General features: G+C 47.0%; 1 long non-coding RNA gene across 2 annotated transcripts in view; it reads left to right on the plus strand.

Annotated features, from left to right (window-relative positions):
* LOC144824407 (uncharacterized) overlaps positions 1 to 17,722 on the plus strand; it is a 33,158-nt gene that overhangs the window by 6,545 nt on the left and 8,891 nt on the right. Inside the window, exons 1-2 of one of the 2 annotated variants that reach the window (XR_013608932.1) lie at positions 7,487 to 7,611; positions 16,857 to 16,989. This is a non-coding gene — a long non-coding RNA (uncharacterized LOC144824407). Of the gene's footprint in view, positions 1 to 7,486; positions 7,612 to 16,856; positions 16,990 to 17,722 lie in introns of those variants that run through there. The other variant, XR_013608933.1, reaches the window with a different exon arrangement.

The raw sequence follows: 17,722 nt of genomic DNA on the forward strand, positions 1-17,722 counted from the left end.
TTGGGCTGGGGGGGTGACACTGGATTCCTGTTCTGTGCATGGTTGGTGGGATCACCTTCAGGCGGGTTCCTCTTCCAACTTCCTGGAACTGAAGACCTTTAATTTGGCTTGTCTGGCATTTGCCTCGGGCCCTTCGGGGAGACCATGTTCTGGTCCGGAAGGAAAGTCGGGTGGTGATGGGCTACATCAATCATCAGGGGGGCTGCAGGGTTCACTCCCTTTGGCTCCTTGCGCAGGAGATTTTGTCCTTGGCAGGGAAGAGTGTTGTCCCTCAGGGCGGTCTATCTCCAGTGAAAGGAGAACTGCGTGGCGGAACGCCTAAGCAGGGTGTTTCCTACTATGTCTTCCAATTTTCTGATGGGTGGGCGGGCTGTGTTCAAACTGTTACAGGAATGGTTTTGGTGCCCAACAATGTTTTATTTGCAGATGCGACCGTGACTGTTAGCAACATTGATCCAAGGGAATACTTTTTCCTACACTCATCCTCTCAAGAGCCAGGCCTGAAGATGAAGATGCTGAACCCCACAGGGAGAGGGCCATGCAAATGGTCTGGAAGATCCAGGATCACCCAGCACTCCCGGTCAGCCATTTCCTTCAGCAGAGGAAACCGCGGGCAGCAAACCCAGCAGGGCACCACCAACAGAACAAAGGCCATGTCCAGACTAACCTTGCACAGAACTAGAGCAATCAAAGGGATCAGAGGAAATGTGTAAAGCAGGGAGCCCAGCCAACGGAATGACAGTGCATCCACCTGCCATACCTCTGGCCCCGGAAGGAGCGCGCAGAAGCAGGGCAGGATATCATCCACACTGGTGCCGAAGTGAAAGGACCCCCACAATTATCAGTATAAACAGAGGGCTGAGGGAGCTTACAGATATGCGAAAGAATATACAAATGTATTAGTAAAAATAGAGAGTATGAGCCATCTGTCTCTGGGTTGATCACTGGTGGTGGTAGATTTGCTGTAGGACTCCTGTCGCCCAGTGACTCTTCAGTATTCTCACCAATGGGGGGGTCCTTCTGTAAGTGGTGTTTCTGTAGGGCCTGGACTCTGTTTCTGTGGATCCAATGAGGGTGGATTTCCTGAGGATGGCTTTGCCCTTGGCCTTGCCCCTTCTACTCTTTGGGCTCAGTGGGAAGCCTTGTGGGTGTTCTGTAGTACTCATTTGGATAATTTGTATCTTTTTTTGTGGCACTGTTACTTTGAAGTTGTTTTCTGCAACATCCTAGAGTGATTTGTTTTGAGCCTTCTTGGCATCTTCCATTGGTGTTGTGGGCCCTTCTGGGGTACCGTTTGAGCCCTTTGTGTGCCTGGATGTCCAGCTCCTCATTATGAAGGTGGTGTTGGTGGCCATCGTGTCTGCTGGTTGGATTGGGGAGCTGGGGTCTTTTCCACGCTCTCCTCTCACTTTTGCGGGTCCTTTTGGCCCAGATACGAAGTTGCTATCCAAGGTCCCCTTAGTTGTCAACCGTTCCTGAGAGGTTACTTTGCCTACATTCCCTCTGGTCGTTGAGTCTGGGTTGGATTCTGCTCCCACTGTTGGATGCCTGGTGGAAGGTTCTGGTGTATTTGGCAAGGATTACTCCCTTTTGCTGCTGTGATAACTTGTTTGTCACTTTTGGCCCAGTTTTTTGGGGACATAAACTGGCTCTCTCCACCCGCAGTAGGTAGATTAAGTAGACTATCTTGCTGGCCTGCTGCCTATGGGTCCCGGGGTTCTGAGGTGCCTGCCTGGCTTGGTCTACCGAGGGTCTTTCTGTGTCCTGGTCTTTCAAGTGAATTTCTACCTACTGAGGATATCTGCAGGGCTGCTACTTGGTCCTCTCCGGATATGTTCATGGATCACTACTGGCTGGTGTTGGGTGGTCCTTCTGCGGGGGATTCTGTGAGGCAGTTATCGGGGCTAGTTCTTCCAGCTCTTGATGGTCACACCTTCTGTGGGCGTCGCCTTGGTGGTTTTCAATCTGTTACTCTTTGGATTAAAACCTGCGGTTTTGCATTATCCTGTTGTCTGTGGTTTCTTGTGAGTTTTCCATGAAGCCACTGGGCTTGGGTATGTGCTCCCTTCATAACTCTGGTAGCGAGTGTGAGAAGTTTGCCTGGCATATGCTGTCCACTATTCTAGTGGGCACCTTGCACCAGTCCAAACTACCATTATTGATAGGTTTAAAGACAACCTATATAGAAAGCTATCCTAGTGGTAGCTGTGGAGAGCAGCCTTCAGGCTAAGTCTTGAAGGAATGTAAAGCAGCTTGTTTTACCAGTCTATAATCTCATGAATCTCCAAATGAAAGGATAACCACTGTGTGTGTGTGTGTGTGTGTGTGTGTGTGTGTGACACATCACTCTAGTCTCTTTGAGGCTAGAAGCAAAAGTACACACAGTACTTATTTAGCACACAGTAAATTAGCACAGTACATGGTTAGCCCTAAGGGCGTACCAAACCATATACTAAGTGGTATAAGAACCATGATACAGAGACCAGGCCTAGAGCCTGTAGAACTGCTGGGGCCACCAGGAACCTCCCAAGGTAGTGACACAGGGGACCCACGGGGGACGCGTGCAGTGTCTAAACACATTCGCGAATCACCATTGACTTCTATGGAGAAAGTTGTGATTAGAATTTTAAATATTAGGGACACTTAGAAGTGGACTTGGAGCAAACCCCTTTAGAACTGGGCAGTTCTAGAGTCAATACCCACAGGAGCACCGGAGTACTAGTTACCTCACCCAGGGAAGCCGGGTGCATAGGTGTCTTTTCGTGTCGGGTTTCGTTGTCGTTTTCTATGGCGAGCTGCTGAAAAATGCTGCAGGCGTCCAAGTGGAAAGTGTCCAGATGGATCCAAGGGTGGATTGGAGTTCTGAAGAACCTAAAAGCAGAGGGGACAGAGTCTGGGTCACTAGCCCGTGACCAGTAAGGCAATGAGAAGATACCCACCCATGTCTGCTGATTTCAGGTGCAGAAGGTGAAGCTTGACTCTTCAGCCACGAGGACCAGGAGGCGTTGACTATGACCATGAGCTGTATTCAAGCTGTCCCACGAAGGATGTAGAGTCCTGCGCGTTGGTATACAGATTGGACCAAACAAGCCTTGGCAACAGCAACCCACGTAGAAGGCAAAGATTGGCTTTGGTGCAGACCAGCAAGGTCTGAGGGACTCACCCTTTGGAGGGGAGTCAGAGCACGTTTGGATCAACTGGGAAAGCCCAAGAAACGAGTTACCTTCAAGGGGACCCACCAATCTATGGACCAGGGATTGCGAAGGAGCCTCTAGCGGAAATGCTAGAAGCGGGTCCACGGAACACTTGTGGAGTGTAGGCCCACAATCTTCAGTGCAAATGGTGCTTGGGGCTTGGACTACAAGTAGCCTAATGCACAACTTCGGGAAACCTCAGGAAGTCACTGCACTTGCAAATGTGCACGGTGTCCAGGAGTTCCGGTCCTGCATCTCTCATGAGGGCTGCAGGTCTCAGCTTTGCTGTGATCTCGTGTCGGCCTCTGAGAAGTCTGGAGGTCAATGTCCTGAGTTGCAAATCCTTTGGGAGCCTTGGAAATGCAGACCAGCAAGATGCTTCTTTGGTGCCTGTTCGAACAGAGGAGTCACTCCTTGACCCAAAGGGAGATTCTTACGTCTTCTAGTCCAAATAATAAAATGTCAAAGTTCAAGGATATATTTTGCAGAGTTTAGTCCAGGGTAAAGTTCTAAGGATAGGGTTCCTTTACTTATACTAAGTTTAGGGGTTGGACTTTCTCTAGGATCCCACCTATGGGAGGACCCAGGGTGGGGGTGGTTACACCCTTTTCCCTTTGTCCAGTTTCATGCCAGAGCAGGGGCTGAGTGCCCCAGCAACAGGTTTGAACTGGGGTATGCACAGGGACACCAAGTGTGCCCCCAGCACTGTCTGAAAAGCATTCTATGAATGCACCCACCCAGCCCCAATATACTAAAGCCTGTCTGGGAGGTGGTTACACCTCCCTGTGACAGGAAACCTATTGTCCAGGCCTCCCCTGCTGGAGTTTCATCCAGCAGCAGCAGGCCAGACTCGTGTCTGTGGCTGCAGCATCCATTTTGTGATGCTGGGGCTCGTTTAAACTAATACCGATCAGGTAAGTGTGTACATGTCTTCTCCCTCTAGAAGGGTCGAATTCTACCCCCGCCGCTAGGACTGGTGGGGGGTAGGATTGCAAAGTGTTTGACACCAAACACGACATGTTTCCATGCAGCCATTCCAAAGTTGCCATTTACTGCAAGGTTATAATGTACTTAAGAGTATATGGTCTGGCTGCATCACAGCACTGTATCAGAGAATAGATTCCGAAAGCTGCAGAGGGGTCCTGCTCGTGCATGGGCACCCTCTTACTCAAAACCAAGCACTCTGCCTTCAGGATTGATAGGGCCTGCCATAGGAGTGACTTATAGGTTTACATGTGTCAGTGATTTAAGGTGTATATATAGGTAACCTATATCTTAGTAAGGGATGCATGCACCACCTTACCCAGGCTGCAGTAGCAGACCTGTGGTGCTATTTTGGAAGGCTTCCCAGGGGTGGCATAAAACATGCTTCAGCCCCTGGTAGGCCTCTGGGGTACCTATGCCCGGAGTACCTGGTGTACCATATACTAGGGACTCGCAATGGTAACCCAGTAACCAATCTGGAGTATACCTAAAGGACATGCAATCAATTTAAAGAGGAAGCAGCTAGGCTGGGGTCCTGAATAGCAGGGCCCCAGCCAGACTAAAGTCGAAAAACAGTGAAACGCCAGCAAAAAGTGGGGGTAACCATAGTAAGCCGATCCTACTCTCCTACAGCGAGGAAGACTTATGAGAAGGTAATGCCCCAGTTACTTACCGGTAATCTTCATTATTCAGTGTCTTCCTCGCCACGTGAGTGCATACCTCCCTGTTTGGCTATAAGCTTCATATGGTTGCTTTGGGGATTCATAGTTGTACAGAAAATGGGGTAGGTCGACCTCCCCTTATATCACCTTGGGCGGAGGGGGTCTATGCATATTTCCACTGAATTTTTAAAAACTCAGGGGAAATACATTATGCTACGCTCCCCCCCTCCCTCTCTCACAAAGTCTTTAAAAATGTAAAAGAAGCCACTTACCTGCTGTCTGCTGCCTCCCCTGCCTGGCCGCTCCCGTCCTGCCCCTTGGTCTGCGCATCCCCTTCTGTAATTTAAAAAACCCACTACGTTGTACGTCTGACGCGCGTGCACGCACGTTAGACGTACAACATATTTTTTTATTTATTATGGAAGGGGAGAGTGGCCTAGAAGGGGAGGCGGCAAACAGCAGGTAAGTGGCTTCTTTTACATTTTTAAAGACTTTGGGAGGGGGAGGGAGCGGGGGAGGGAGCGGCTAGCTCTGCTCCGCCACGGAGGCAGAGTTTTTTTTTACCTACTCCGCGTTCGCTATGTAGCGCAGAGTAGGCAAATCTCTGCTGGCAGAGCATAGTTACCTGCCCCGGGTTACCCTTATACAGTGTCAGGGGTAATGGTGGTTGGCCATGTTGGGGAGGGATGGGAGGCATAGAATGCTAATTGCTTTGGAGGAATCTGGTGTGGAGCTGAAGCGATCTTAGTAATTCGTGTGGCGAGGAAGACCATACTCCGAGTAACGAAGATTACCAGTAAGTAACCGGGGGCATTACAGCTAGGTGTCAGCCACTGAAAGATCGTGCCAGATGTCGGGCTCTGGCTCGGCTAGATTGCCTCTTGGACCCTTCAGCCCAAAACAAGCTAAGCTTTCATGTGGCTACTTGCCACTCATGACTTATACACCAAGAATTTAAGACCAAGTATTAACCCTTTATTTCGGGGGGAAAAGCTACCGGTTCCATTGTGGCATTTACATAGTGCTTACTACCCCTATGTGGTGCTTAACATTTTCCCATCTGTATGAGCGTTTGTTGGTGCTTTTGCCATCTTTGAAGGCTTTTCAATAGTTGTTGATCCTGAAGGTGGTGTCACTGCAGCTCACAGGGGAGTCGTTCGTCCCAAGGGGGGGGGGCAGATGCAATATCAGCTAGTGTTCAGTGGAGTGTTGTGCCAGGAAAGCAACTTGTTGGACGTTTAAGGTATCGGCTGTGCTTGTAGTTAGTCTTCTGGTCAGACCACATGTTGAGATCTTTTAGAATGTATAGGTTTGGGTGGTTCAAATGGATATTTGTCACTTTAGCTAGTAGGGCAGTTTGTTTTAAGTTTGCTTTGCAGAGTGGTTGTCTATACATTAAGAGGTAAGAATAAGTAACAGTTGGAGGGGCCTGACATTTATCTAGGATTCAATGCTGCCCCTGATGTTTTCTTTTGAGTAATCTTTACATTTCTTTTGTTTTTGTTACCAGATGTCTGGCAGGCCTTCATTTTTTCATATAAGATTTTAATGGCTGATATGAAATTTAGGGGCAGTGGCTTCATGGCATACAGGGGTAAGGTTCTGGGCCATGTTTTTGTAATGGTTCAGTGCGGTTTCTCGGAAATGTGAGGTTTTTTTTTGTGTTTTTTTGTTCAAGGTACTTGCGTTGATGAGTTGGCATATTTGTTTTGTGTCCTTCCTCTTGATGGCATGGTGCTTTGACAGGAATGCCTCCTACTACAGGAGCAGGGACATTAGCATAGTGGCCATTGGTGTTGATTGGGGTAGTCCGGTTACAACTTTAGGAAGGAAATTTGGGTTAGATATTTCAGTTTTGGAGTTGTATGCTCGAAGTTGACTTCAATAGTGTTGCAGCTGTTGTGTTTGGTGATTAGAAAGGGGGTGGGGGCGGGGGGAGAACTTCAGGGTACCCTGCGATCACACCTTGGGGCCTTCCCTGGAGATTGTTTCTTCGGGGCAGGGACATTGTGTTTGTGTTGTGGCTTTACTTTGAATGTTTTGATGGGTTGTGTGGTGCACTAGATTGGAGGCAGCCGGCAATTTAGAATTTGCATATCTAAAATTCCATTCAAAGATGCTACAAGGAAATCTCTACTAAAACAGGAGCCTGCAGGTATGTTCCAGACCAATGTGTGTGAAGAGAGGGAGGGGCTTTGGAGGGAACGAGGCCTTGACCCAAGAACTACCTGAGTGTGTAGAGGGGCTTCTGCACCCAACCCCCATGATTCGTCATACCTCTGTCGAAAAACACTAACAAAAGGTCGCTGCTGATGTCTCGTGGGGTGAGGGGGTTCACTTCACACCCCTGAAATGGACATTGACTGTTCCAGCTAATTTTTGGATGCTGTGAACCACCCTGTTGTGGTTCCAGCTAGACCTCTGCACCGCCCACCGGGCAGCTGTGCTCTGCTTGACCGTGTGTAGAGCAGATATCTGAGTGTGACGCGGTCCGACTATTAGTGCAAGCTATTTGTGATGTGGAGCGCTTCGACCGACTAAGAGCTTCATCTCTCTGGGGGCCCCTATGACCGGAAATCACCCGTTGCATTAATGTACTGATCTATTCTGGGCTGGGCGGGGCTCGGAGGGAGGGGCTCTAGCCGTGTTCACAAAGCGCTGCATTAAAGCTGGCATTTCGCTCCTCTCGAAGCACTGTCCAGCAGAGATGTGACCTGGATGAGCGAGGCTGGGGGATTTGACGAAGATCACACCCCGGGCTTTGAGAAAAGGTAAAGCAAATGAACAGCCGAGGCACTGACTAAGCGGAGATGCGGTCACTGAGTGAGTGTGGGTGGTCCAGGGCGCGGCGGGGATAGGGGTTAATTTGAGCAGGAGGTCTGGGTGAGTACCAGGGGCGGGGGGTAGGCATGGAGATCTGAGCTTCTGGGGATCTGGGATCGAAGCTATTACGCGAGGTTTGGGATGAGCTGGGAGTCGGATGTAGATTGGCAAGGGGTTGGGTATCAGAGCCTGTGGAGGGCAGAGGCTGACGCTAATGAAAGGCGATGAAGTAGAGAGGAGGGTGCTGGTGAAGATGAGCAAACAAGCGCCCCAATATACAGATATGAAGAGGGTTTACACGCGTGTTCATATGGCGGAAGTACCACAGTGCTGACCTCGTCTCAAGCTTTGCACGGGTTCTTAAATCAAACCACATTTGTAAAGTGCTACATTGTCAAACCCCTAGGGGTATCTGGGCGCTGTCACTGTCTGTCAAAGCCAGCTCTGGAGTATTTCTGAAGTCTGCCAGCGAGGGGGCTGTACAGAGCCAGGAGTGGGTGGGGTCGTTTCAGGTTTTGGCAGCAATGTAGGAGGAGCATCCACTGCTGTGACTGGCGCGGGGTGGTTTGTGAGGGCACGCGAAGAGTGCAGGTGTCTAGCGGGCACGCGAAGAGTGCAGGTGTCTAGCGGGCACGCGAAGAGTGCAGGTGTCTAGCGGGCACGCGAAGAGTGCAGGTGTCTAGCGGGCACGCGAAGAGTGCAGGTGTCTAGCGGGCACGCGAAGAGTGCAGGTGTCTAGCGGGCACGCGAAGAGTGCAGGTGTCTAGCGGGTTGGTGGAAATTCGGTCCATGGTTGAGGTAGGCAGGTCTTTGATCTTGTAGAGCTTTGTAGGGACGCGTGAGTATCTTGAACTGGTATCTCTTCTGGGTGGGGAGTCGGCTAGTGGAGGTATCTCAGATGGGGGGCAATGTGGGTTTATTTGTAAAGTGCAACTCTGTCACCCCTAGGGCTTTCTGGGCGCGGTGTCTGTCGAAGAGCCAGCTCTGGAGTCTCTCTGAAGTCTGCCAGCAATGGGGCTGTACGGTGCTGGAAGGGGAAGTCATTCCAGGTCTTCGCAGAGATGTAAGCGGAGAAGCTGCGGAAGTGGGGTGTGTGTGTGTGTGTGTGTGTGGGGTGAGTGCAGAGGAGCATAGGTGTCTAGCGAGTTGGTAGAAGTTCAGTCTATGGTTGAGGTAGGCAGGTCCTGGAGGGCTTTGCAGGCGTGTGTGAGGATCTTGAGCTGGCATCATTCCTTGACGGGGAGTCAGTGGAGGACTCTCAGGTAAGGGGCAATGTGGGTTCATTTGGGGTGGTCCAGTATAAGTCTGGCTGCAGCTTTCTGTATGTTCTGGAGTCTTCTGAGAAGCTGGATGGAGATGCCGGCATAGAGGGTGTTGCCTTAGTTGAGGTGGCAGGTGACGAGGGCATGAGTGACTCTTGCTGGTGTTGATTGGGATCTATCTGAAGATTCTGCGGAGCATGCGAAGTGTGTGGAAGCAGGAGGAGGGAACTGCATTGATTTGTCGCTTCATGGTCAGCTGGCAGTTGTGGATGATGCCGTGGTTGCGTGCATGGTCTGTGTGGGCGTGAGTCCAGTTCTGCAGGCCACCAGCTGTGGTCCCATGCAGAGGTGTTCTTCCTGAAGATCAGTACTTCAGAATTGTCAGAGTTGGGTTGTAGGCAGTTCTCTCATCCATTTGGCTACGTTGGTGATCGCATTGTAGAAGCTTGTTTTGGTGTTGGAATTCTGAGTGAGAGGATCAGTTGAGTGTCATCTGCGTAGGTTATGAAGTCTATGGGATCAAACGACGTCTGTGAGGAGGGAGGGGATCATGTAGATGTTGAACGGGGGTCTGAGGGATGATCCTTGTGGCACGCCGCATGGGTCTTTGGGAGCGGTGGGGAAGTGAGGCAGTCTGATGCTGTGATCCACTTGAGGGCACTTTCTGTATGCCAACATTGTAGAGTCTGAGGGTGTTGTGGAAGAGTTTGCCAAGTGCCGCAGAGGTCAAGGAGGGTCGGGCCGCAGTTTCTCCATGGCCTGAGTGTTCAGACTTAGTCTGCGGTGGCAATCTGCGTGGTCGGCATGTAATCCGGTATTGAGAGGTGTCAGTAGGTGGGTTTTATTCTAGGAATTTGGTGATCTGCTGGTTGATGGTTTTCTCAAACCTTTGGCCTGTTAGAGGAGCAGGGAGATCGGACGGCAATTTGAGATAGTTCTGGTCAGCGGAGTCTTTCTTTAGAAGGGGTCTGACATCTGTGTATTTCAATCTGTCACGGAAGATTGCTGTGGATATGGAGATGTTGACTATGCTGGTGGGCTGTGTGGCAATTTGGAATAGTTGTGGGGGCGGGGGAGGGGGAGTTGTAGAGGTAGTGGGTGCAGGTGTCGGTGGGCTCACTGGTGTGGATGGAAGACATGATGGCTGACATAGCCAGGGCAGTGAGCGGTTTGCGTGAGCTTGTCGGAGTAGGACTGTAATCGTGAACGTGTCCTACTGCGTAGATGTTCTGACTATAGTACACAGAACTCTGTACACATGGATAGTGTTGATACACGAGGCCAGGGCTTTACATGGGGAAGCAATAAGTAGAAGGGGGACTTTAGTAGGGAGTGGTCTGTAATTGGGGGGGCAAGCTTTAAACCCGTAAACTAAATTTCTGTGATTCCCAGTGTCACCCGGCGGGGGCATAACTGACCACTCTTCAGTCCCAGTGGTGTGGGGGTGGCGGCCTTACATATCTAAAGAGGTGCGTTGGCCTCAGCTGTCAGCTCAGGGGTATGGGGAGTGCAAGGACCACCTTACCATTCCTTGCAGGCCCTCCCCTGAGGTTTCCTTACTCCATCTGTCACCCGACCAGTATTTTGATTTCTCGCCAAACTTACTACAATTGCAGCCATATACATACATTAAATAGTTTGTCAGTTGTAGTATTGTCAATGGCTGTTAGTTTACCTGAGTTACGGAAATGATTACTTACTGTGTTGTAAATCATTATTATAGAAAATATTTTAGTTATGCAATGTAGTGAGACTGAATAAATATCACTGAGGTATGTGGAAGAGGTAGTGGTTTTCAGTGTTTCAATGACTTTTCTTATGCCCACTTTATTACACGGGCACTTTTTTTTTTCTCTCAATCTCATCCATCTGAACAGATTACCCTTTATCTTCTTCAATGCCCTTGTTATAAATAAGATTGTCCTTGTAGCCAGATGTAGTGTAGATATATTCATTAGGTTTATTGTCAAGATAGTCACATCAGTAAATCACAGGAAGATGGTAAGTCCATATGACGCCCCACCAGGAGCAGCCTCTGTCCTGCTCAGCCTGCCTCCAACTGACACTCCTCAGCTCCCCAAGCATCCAACACTCCATGATGACCACATCATACCTCCAACATTCCAGTCATCTTCAGGCACATCCATACACACACTGGCTGAGCAGTAGATAGAGGAACCATAGAGAAGGGAAGTGCAGCAATAGATTATAACACATCCCCCTCCCTAAGGAAACCAAACACAATGAAGGATAAATAAAGATGCATGAAAATACACTGAACAAATGAATTAAGTACATAAAACAAAATGAGAATGTAAGTCAATTCAAATGTCAACGAAATCACACATCTTAAATCACAACAAAAAAGGTTTCCGGAAAGTATTAAATACAAGAAAACCACAAAAAAATTCATAACCAGGTAAAACCCAAGATTGCTTCAACTCAAACATTTAACAGGTAAGAAGCAGTAAAAATTCACAAGAAAGTATCATGAGTAACACAATCCTAACTAGGATAACACTTAAAGAAAGTGTAGGAAAACCATTCACCCACTAACCAAACAGTGAGTGTACACGCATAGAACTTCACGTGGAAGTGCTTACTCTATGCAGACCAAACCACTATAACCTATTAGAAAAACCATCACTCATCAACCAAATAGTGAGTGTACACGCATAGAACTTCACGTGGAAGTGCTTACTCTATGCAGACCAAAGTGCAGGAAAACGATTCACCCACCAACCAAACAGTGAGTGCATACGCATAGAACTTCACGTGGAAGTGCTTACTCTATGCAGACCAAACCACAATAACACCACAATCCTAACTAGGATAACACTTAAAGAAAGTGCAGGAAAACTATTCACTCACCAACCAAACAGTGAGTGTAAACGTAGAGAACTTCATATGAAGGTGTTTACTCCACGCAGACCAAATAGAAAGAATTCACTCACCAACCAAACAGTGAGTGTAAACGTAGAGAACTTCATGTGAAGGTGTTTACTCCACGCAGACCAAAACAGAAAGACAATCATCCACCTAAACTTAAAGTGAAGTAAAAGGCTATTACAGCTAAGACCACACACACAACCTCCTCTCATTCCATACAAATTCACAAAAGACAAACAGAAAGATCTCATCACAGTGAAATATGCCTCCAAACAATACTGCAAACATATCGTTGTAAATAGGTAAAACATTAGTAACACAATAAATTAAAATAAAAAACGTAGTCACCGTTGTCAATGAACGATGAGCGATTTCTCACCCGAAATTCTTGTAACCTCTCATCCAAAGTCCATGTGGTACAGGTTTGAACCAGTGTTTCCACGCAATCGCGCCACCAGTACCACAGTCCAAGTCTTGACAGCAACATTCCAATAAACATCCATCGTTTGAGTGACTTCCAATAACCTTCTTTGGATGAACTCGAGATCTTCCAGCATAAAGTTCATAAAAATGACTCCTATTAGCCCACAAGGTAGAAGTCCAAGAAATTCATTGTCGAGTAGTAGTACCGACAAAGACACGAAAATCCCACCATCCATTGGCAAAGTCAAGCGCTGCATCCTAAAACAATTACAAGTGATGAGAAGTCGGATGGGCGTCGTGAATTGTACTGGACTCAAAGTCCAAAGAACAGTAGTGCAAAGCGTCTTTTTTCTCAATAAAAAACGTCGTGAACTTCAGCTAAACAACGAAGTCCTTCCCAAAGTATTAAGATGGCCGCCACAACGTCGTTAAGCGTCGTTTTCCAAAGGAAATGGATCTCATTTTTTCCCAGGAATCCCCATCACCAACACGCTGATGAACTCCCAAGACGTCATCAATTGAACTCCTAGCTGGGGAACCGAGAGGAGCTCCGCTGACCAACCGTCACCTACTCGACAAACGGTGAGTTGATTGAAAGGTGCGCTGGCTCGATACTGAATGTAATGTAACTTCTACAGCCAGAACACGCTGTGCGCGCAGACCCTAATCTCTCCACCGGCAAATAAAAATTGTGTGAAACGACGCTCAGCCCCCAGCCTTGCTTTCACAATCGTAGTCAGTTCACAACACACGTTTACATCAGGAAGAGTAAACTCACCAGGTGCCACCTCTTGTCCCAAGTTGAATCTCTATGCTTGTAGTCCGTCCGCTCTACTCGTGAGTACTACGAAGTGAAAACTCACCGCCTGCTGCCTCAGGTCCCAAGTCAGATTTAACGGGCAGCAGGACAGTAGACCAAATAAAAGTAGTAATAGGACAGTCAGCATGTGATCAACATTGAAGAAAATACAGGTGACAAGCAAGGCTGATAAATCCAAGTCTGGTGTTCATAGGAAAGCCAACAAACTTTAAACGCTCTGGCTGCAGGCTGTCCTGTTAACTAAGGACACTGGTGGGGCTTACCAGAGCGCTTGTTCCACGTTTCCTTATTCTTTTCCTTTAAAATTCTTGTAGTTTCTCAAGACCTTTGTTGCAGGGTAATCCAGGGTAAAGTAGGGTAATCCTTCACTAATACGTAGGTAGTTCCTTTGACCTTGTCGCCAGTGTTATAAATAAGATTGTCCTTGTAGCCAGATGTAGTGTAGATATATTCATTAGGTTTATTGTCAAGATAGTCACATCAGTAAATCACAGGAAGATGGTAAGTCCATATGACGCCCCACCAGGAGCAGCCTCTGTCCTGCTCAGCCTGCCTCCAACTGACACTCCTCAGCTCCCCAAGCATCCAACACTCCATGATGACCACATCATACCTCCAACATTCCAGTCATCTTCAGGCACATCCATACACACACTGGCTGAGCAGTAGATAGAGGAACCATAGAGAAGGGAAGTGCAGCAATAGATTATAACAGCCATCTTTTTACTCTCCACTTAATGCACTTCCTTGCATCTTTCACTTCAAACCCTCCCCCCACCCCCCAAACACGCCCACTCGCCTGTAAGCACTACATTTTCATTTACTTTTGCCTTTTTCTATATTTTGACTCTGTGCCAATATGTATGAAGAATGTACACCAATCACAATTGCATCTGAAATACATGACCATGGCTCAGAGTGCTGAGCGGAGAGGCCAAGGATTGGATGGCCAGGTATTCTGAACACCTTTCTGACCTCTTACAGGCACTTTAAGAAACTCACACTGCCAACAGCCTCTGAACACCTTCCTGACCTCTTACAGGCACTATAAGAAACACACACTGCCAACAGCCTCCACTCCAGAGCTCTCAACCATTCCAATCAAAGCTTCCACTATGCAAGAGTAATGTGCGCCACGAAAAAACGGTAGAAACAACATCCTGGAAATGGCAGACATTGGGGGAAATGCAAGATTAAGGAAAACGTGGGAAAGATAAGCTGGCACTGAATCGCTGACATAGGTTCCTTCATGGTTTTTGGCCTGATTTGTTCAGAAGTTTTTGTAGTTTAGCAGCAAAGTGAAGGACCTCAATTTAGGGACCCATTTCAATGTTTGTTTATAAGAACTTCTGGGTCTTAGGCCCAGAGGGACCCGGCCCACATGCAGCCGTGCACGAGGCCTACTGTTAGAAGCGGCTGTCTCTAGTTGGCAGAGGTATACACTTCTCACAAATAGGGACACACCTTTTCTAGTCAGGGAAAGGGGATCACACACTTAGATAACCCCTGCTCACCCCCTTGGTAGCTTGGCAAAGCAGACAGGCTTATCTCGGAGGCAGTGCGTTAAGCATTTATGACCACATGCAGTAATAAAGTGAATACACTACAAATGGACACGACACAGTAGTATTATAAAAATAAGGATGCTTATATAAGGCTTAGCACAAGACCAAATAATGACAAAAATATACCACAATCTTAATAAATTGTCACTTTTGTAATTTACCGTTTGCTACCTCTTGTATTTTGTTGGCTCACGATTGTCATTTAATGTAACGTTTGCTTTTGTATTTTGCTCACTTGTAATATTCTCATGTATCAGTTCTGTTCCTACTGTGAAGCGCTCTGACACCTTCCGGTAAAGTCCGCGCTATATAAAAACGCATAAATAAAAAAACTGCACTCGACTGATGTCTATATACCCCTCGGTGGGATGCACCTGGGCGAGGACAGTAGTCCACTCCCTTATTCACCCCTCTAGGTCACAGGACGGGACTGGACATCGCGTAGTCGGACAGGCCTAGGTCTCTGTGCACCTGCTAGAAGAGTGACGTCAGGGCCACAATGAGTCAGGATACCAGTTTCATATGCAGTCAGGCACTGGAGGCAGGGGTACACTCCTGCTGCCCATGGTGGGGACAGGACCCCCCCACCCCCACCCCCCACAAGGTACAGTCTCCATCTGGGAGAACTGCAGGGCTAGAATTGTAACATGTTGCCATGAAATCTCCCGCGCAGGGCCACAAAACCATTCAAATGACTGTTCAGGCTGCCTATGAAGAATGTAAGGTTAACATAAATTACGTATTAATGTGCTAGCTTCGATCAGTTTTTCTTTAGTTCAAGAAAAGTCACCCCATCTCCTATGCCTTGGATACAAAATGGGCTCCCAGCAGTGGCTTTGGAAATATTTGTGAAAGTGGGAAGGGTGCAGTGTATTATGCCGGGGTACCCCAAGCCCGGCAGTGGGGAGTTCAGATTCCACTCCTTTCAGTCCCAGACATCACTGTGGACGCAGTGCCGGGGTCCACGTCACATCCTCCACTTTAGTCGTGAACTAGGCGCACCAGGCTTGTGATAACACTGCTGCTCACAGACCCATTTAAATAAGTTAAATACAAGAGATTCACCTATCCTTCATGACTTTTTTTTTTTTTGCAATTACTGAAAGCAACAATGATAAACACGTTTCTTCTGTTTACCATGGAAATTTAATTATCATTCCATTCATTATTTTCATTTTTTTGAACATATATTTGTACGTGAAAAAAGATTACCATTGGCTTATCAACTTCTACTCACATACCACAATCTCATAGTTAATAAAACAAATTATATCTATAACAGACAAACAATTAGCATACAGTAATGAAATGATAATTGTCAAAACACATATGCAGGTTGATAGAGTTCAATTCCACAATACATATAGTAGATTTACAACATTAATACATTTTGAACAATAAAGTTCTTTTAGAAGAAAACCAGTTTGTCGGTTCGAAATGAGTATGAATCAATGCGCCTTGTTGTACTACGAGGCTTGTGCCGACGCGTTTCGAGTCCAGGTATTTAATCACCAAACTCTCTTCAGGGCTTTGCTATTTTGATCTACAAATGAAGCGTTTTGACAACATTATAATCATTAAAAAGGATCTTTCTCTGTTTGAATTAATGCAATGGCCATGGCGGTGAAGCGAAATTTTTTTGGGGTGGGGGAGAGGAGATTCCATAACACTTCACATGAATTGGTTTCTATTTGTTCTGCCCCAAGTTCCTTACATGTCATTTGTTTGGTCCGAAATTTCTACCAAGACGGCAAGTTTCTACACATGTTAATTATTTTACTTCAGTACAATCTTGTCCCAACTGCTGCCTCTCGCGTCCAGAAATAAATGAACATTTAAGCCAATTACTGTTTTCTAAGCTCTACAGAAATTTCGATATTCATGTTTAAATACAATAATTGTGGCTTCTCAAATGTCGATTCGATTATCTGCACTTAAGTAGATATACGCCATCTGCAAAATGGTGGGTAAACCTGACTGTAGTGTATAGCAACTGTCTCCACCCATTTGGCCATCTCTCTAAACCAGTTGTCTGCTGGTCTGTACTGGTTATAATGGGTGGAGCTCAGACAAATCTATTTGTGCTTCTGGTCAGTTGAATGAATGTGAAAATAAATATCCCCGTCTGGGGTCCTTGTAGCAATTCTTATTCCATTGAGCAGATATCTCATTACAGGTTTGTTTTCAATTTTTCCATATTTCTTAACCAGTAGATTTGTTTTCCTTTCTTTCAGACCCACCAAGATGAAGTTTCCTTGTACAGAGAAGATGAGAGCGGGGACCAGGAAGATCTCGCTGTCGATAGCGCTGCGAAGAGCCAAGAGGAAGGAGATCTACTCTCGCTTCATCTTCGGAGTCGTGAAACAGGCAAGTTCTACGGCAGGTCGCTTGGGGCTACGATAGGCCACAGAGGACCGTGTAGGGATTGGGTTTGCCTCAGCAGACCAGCATCGCAAGACCCAGGAGTGTCTGCTGCTGGCTGGCGGGAGGACCAGGGAGATGCTTGGGTGCCATACGTCACTGAGGGGGGTGAGGACCACCTGATGAGGGCTAGCCGTCTGTGTGAATCAATTTATATAGCATGGAATGAAATACTCCAGAAGGTAGAATTAGTACTCTGGGAAGGTGCGGAGTTGTGACTTCTATATTTTCCCACAGAGGGATTTCTCCAATACCATTAATCTAATCCATACTTATTTAGAAAATCCTATGCATTGTTTCTGTAATCATCAATAAAATGATATATTACTTAGACCTTCTCCAACCCTGTACACTTAAATCTTCGCACCCACAGTATTACCATAGATCCAAGGAAATGGACGAAGTTCTGTTTATCAATGGGTTATTTTTACCACTTTAAACAAGACAAAGTATGAATACAACATAATTTCACAAACATGTAAGGACTAAATGTATATAGACTTAACATTACATCACATTGGTCTTTAAACATGTAATTAAAACAATCGAAATGACATATGAGGTGTCCTACAGTTTCAGAGTTGATGGGTATAATCCATTTTAAACCCTCTCATATACAGTCCACAACATACTGTTTGACCCTATGTTGATGATGGTTGGAGCAATATTCCTTTTATAG

Source organism: Lissotriton helveticus, chromosome 3_1 (assembly GCF_964261635.1).
Source record: "Lissotriton helveticus chromosome 3_1, aLisHel1.1, whole genome shotgun sequence".
In the NCBI taxonomy this organism is placed as follows: domain Eukaryota; kingdom Metazoa; phylum Chordata; class Amphibia; order Caudata; family Salamandridae; genus Lissotriton; species Lissotriton helveticus.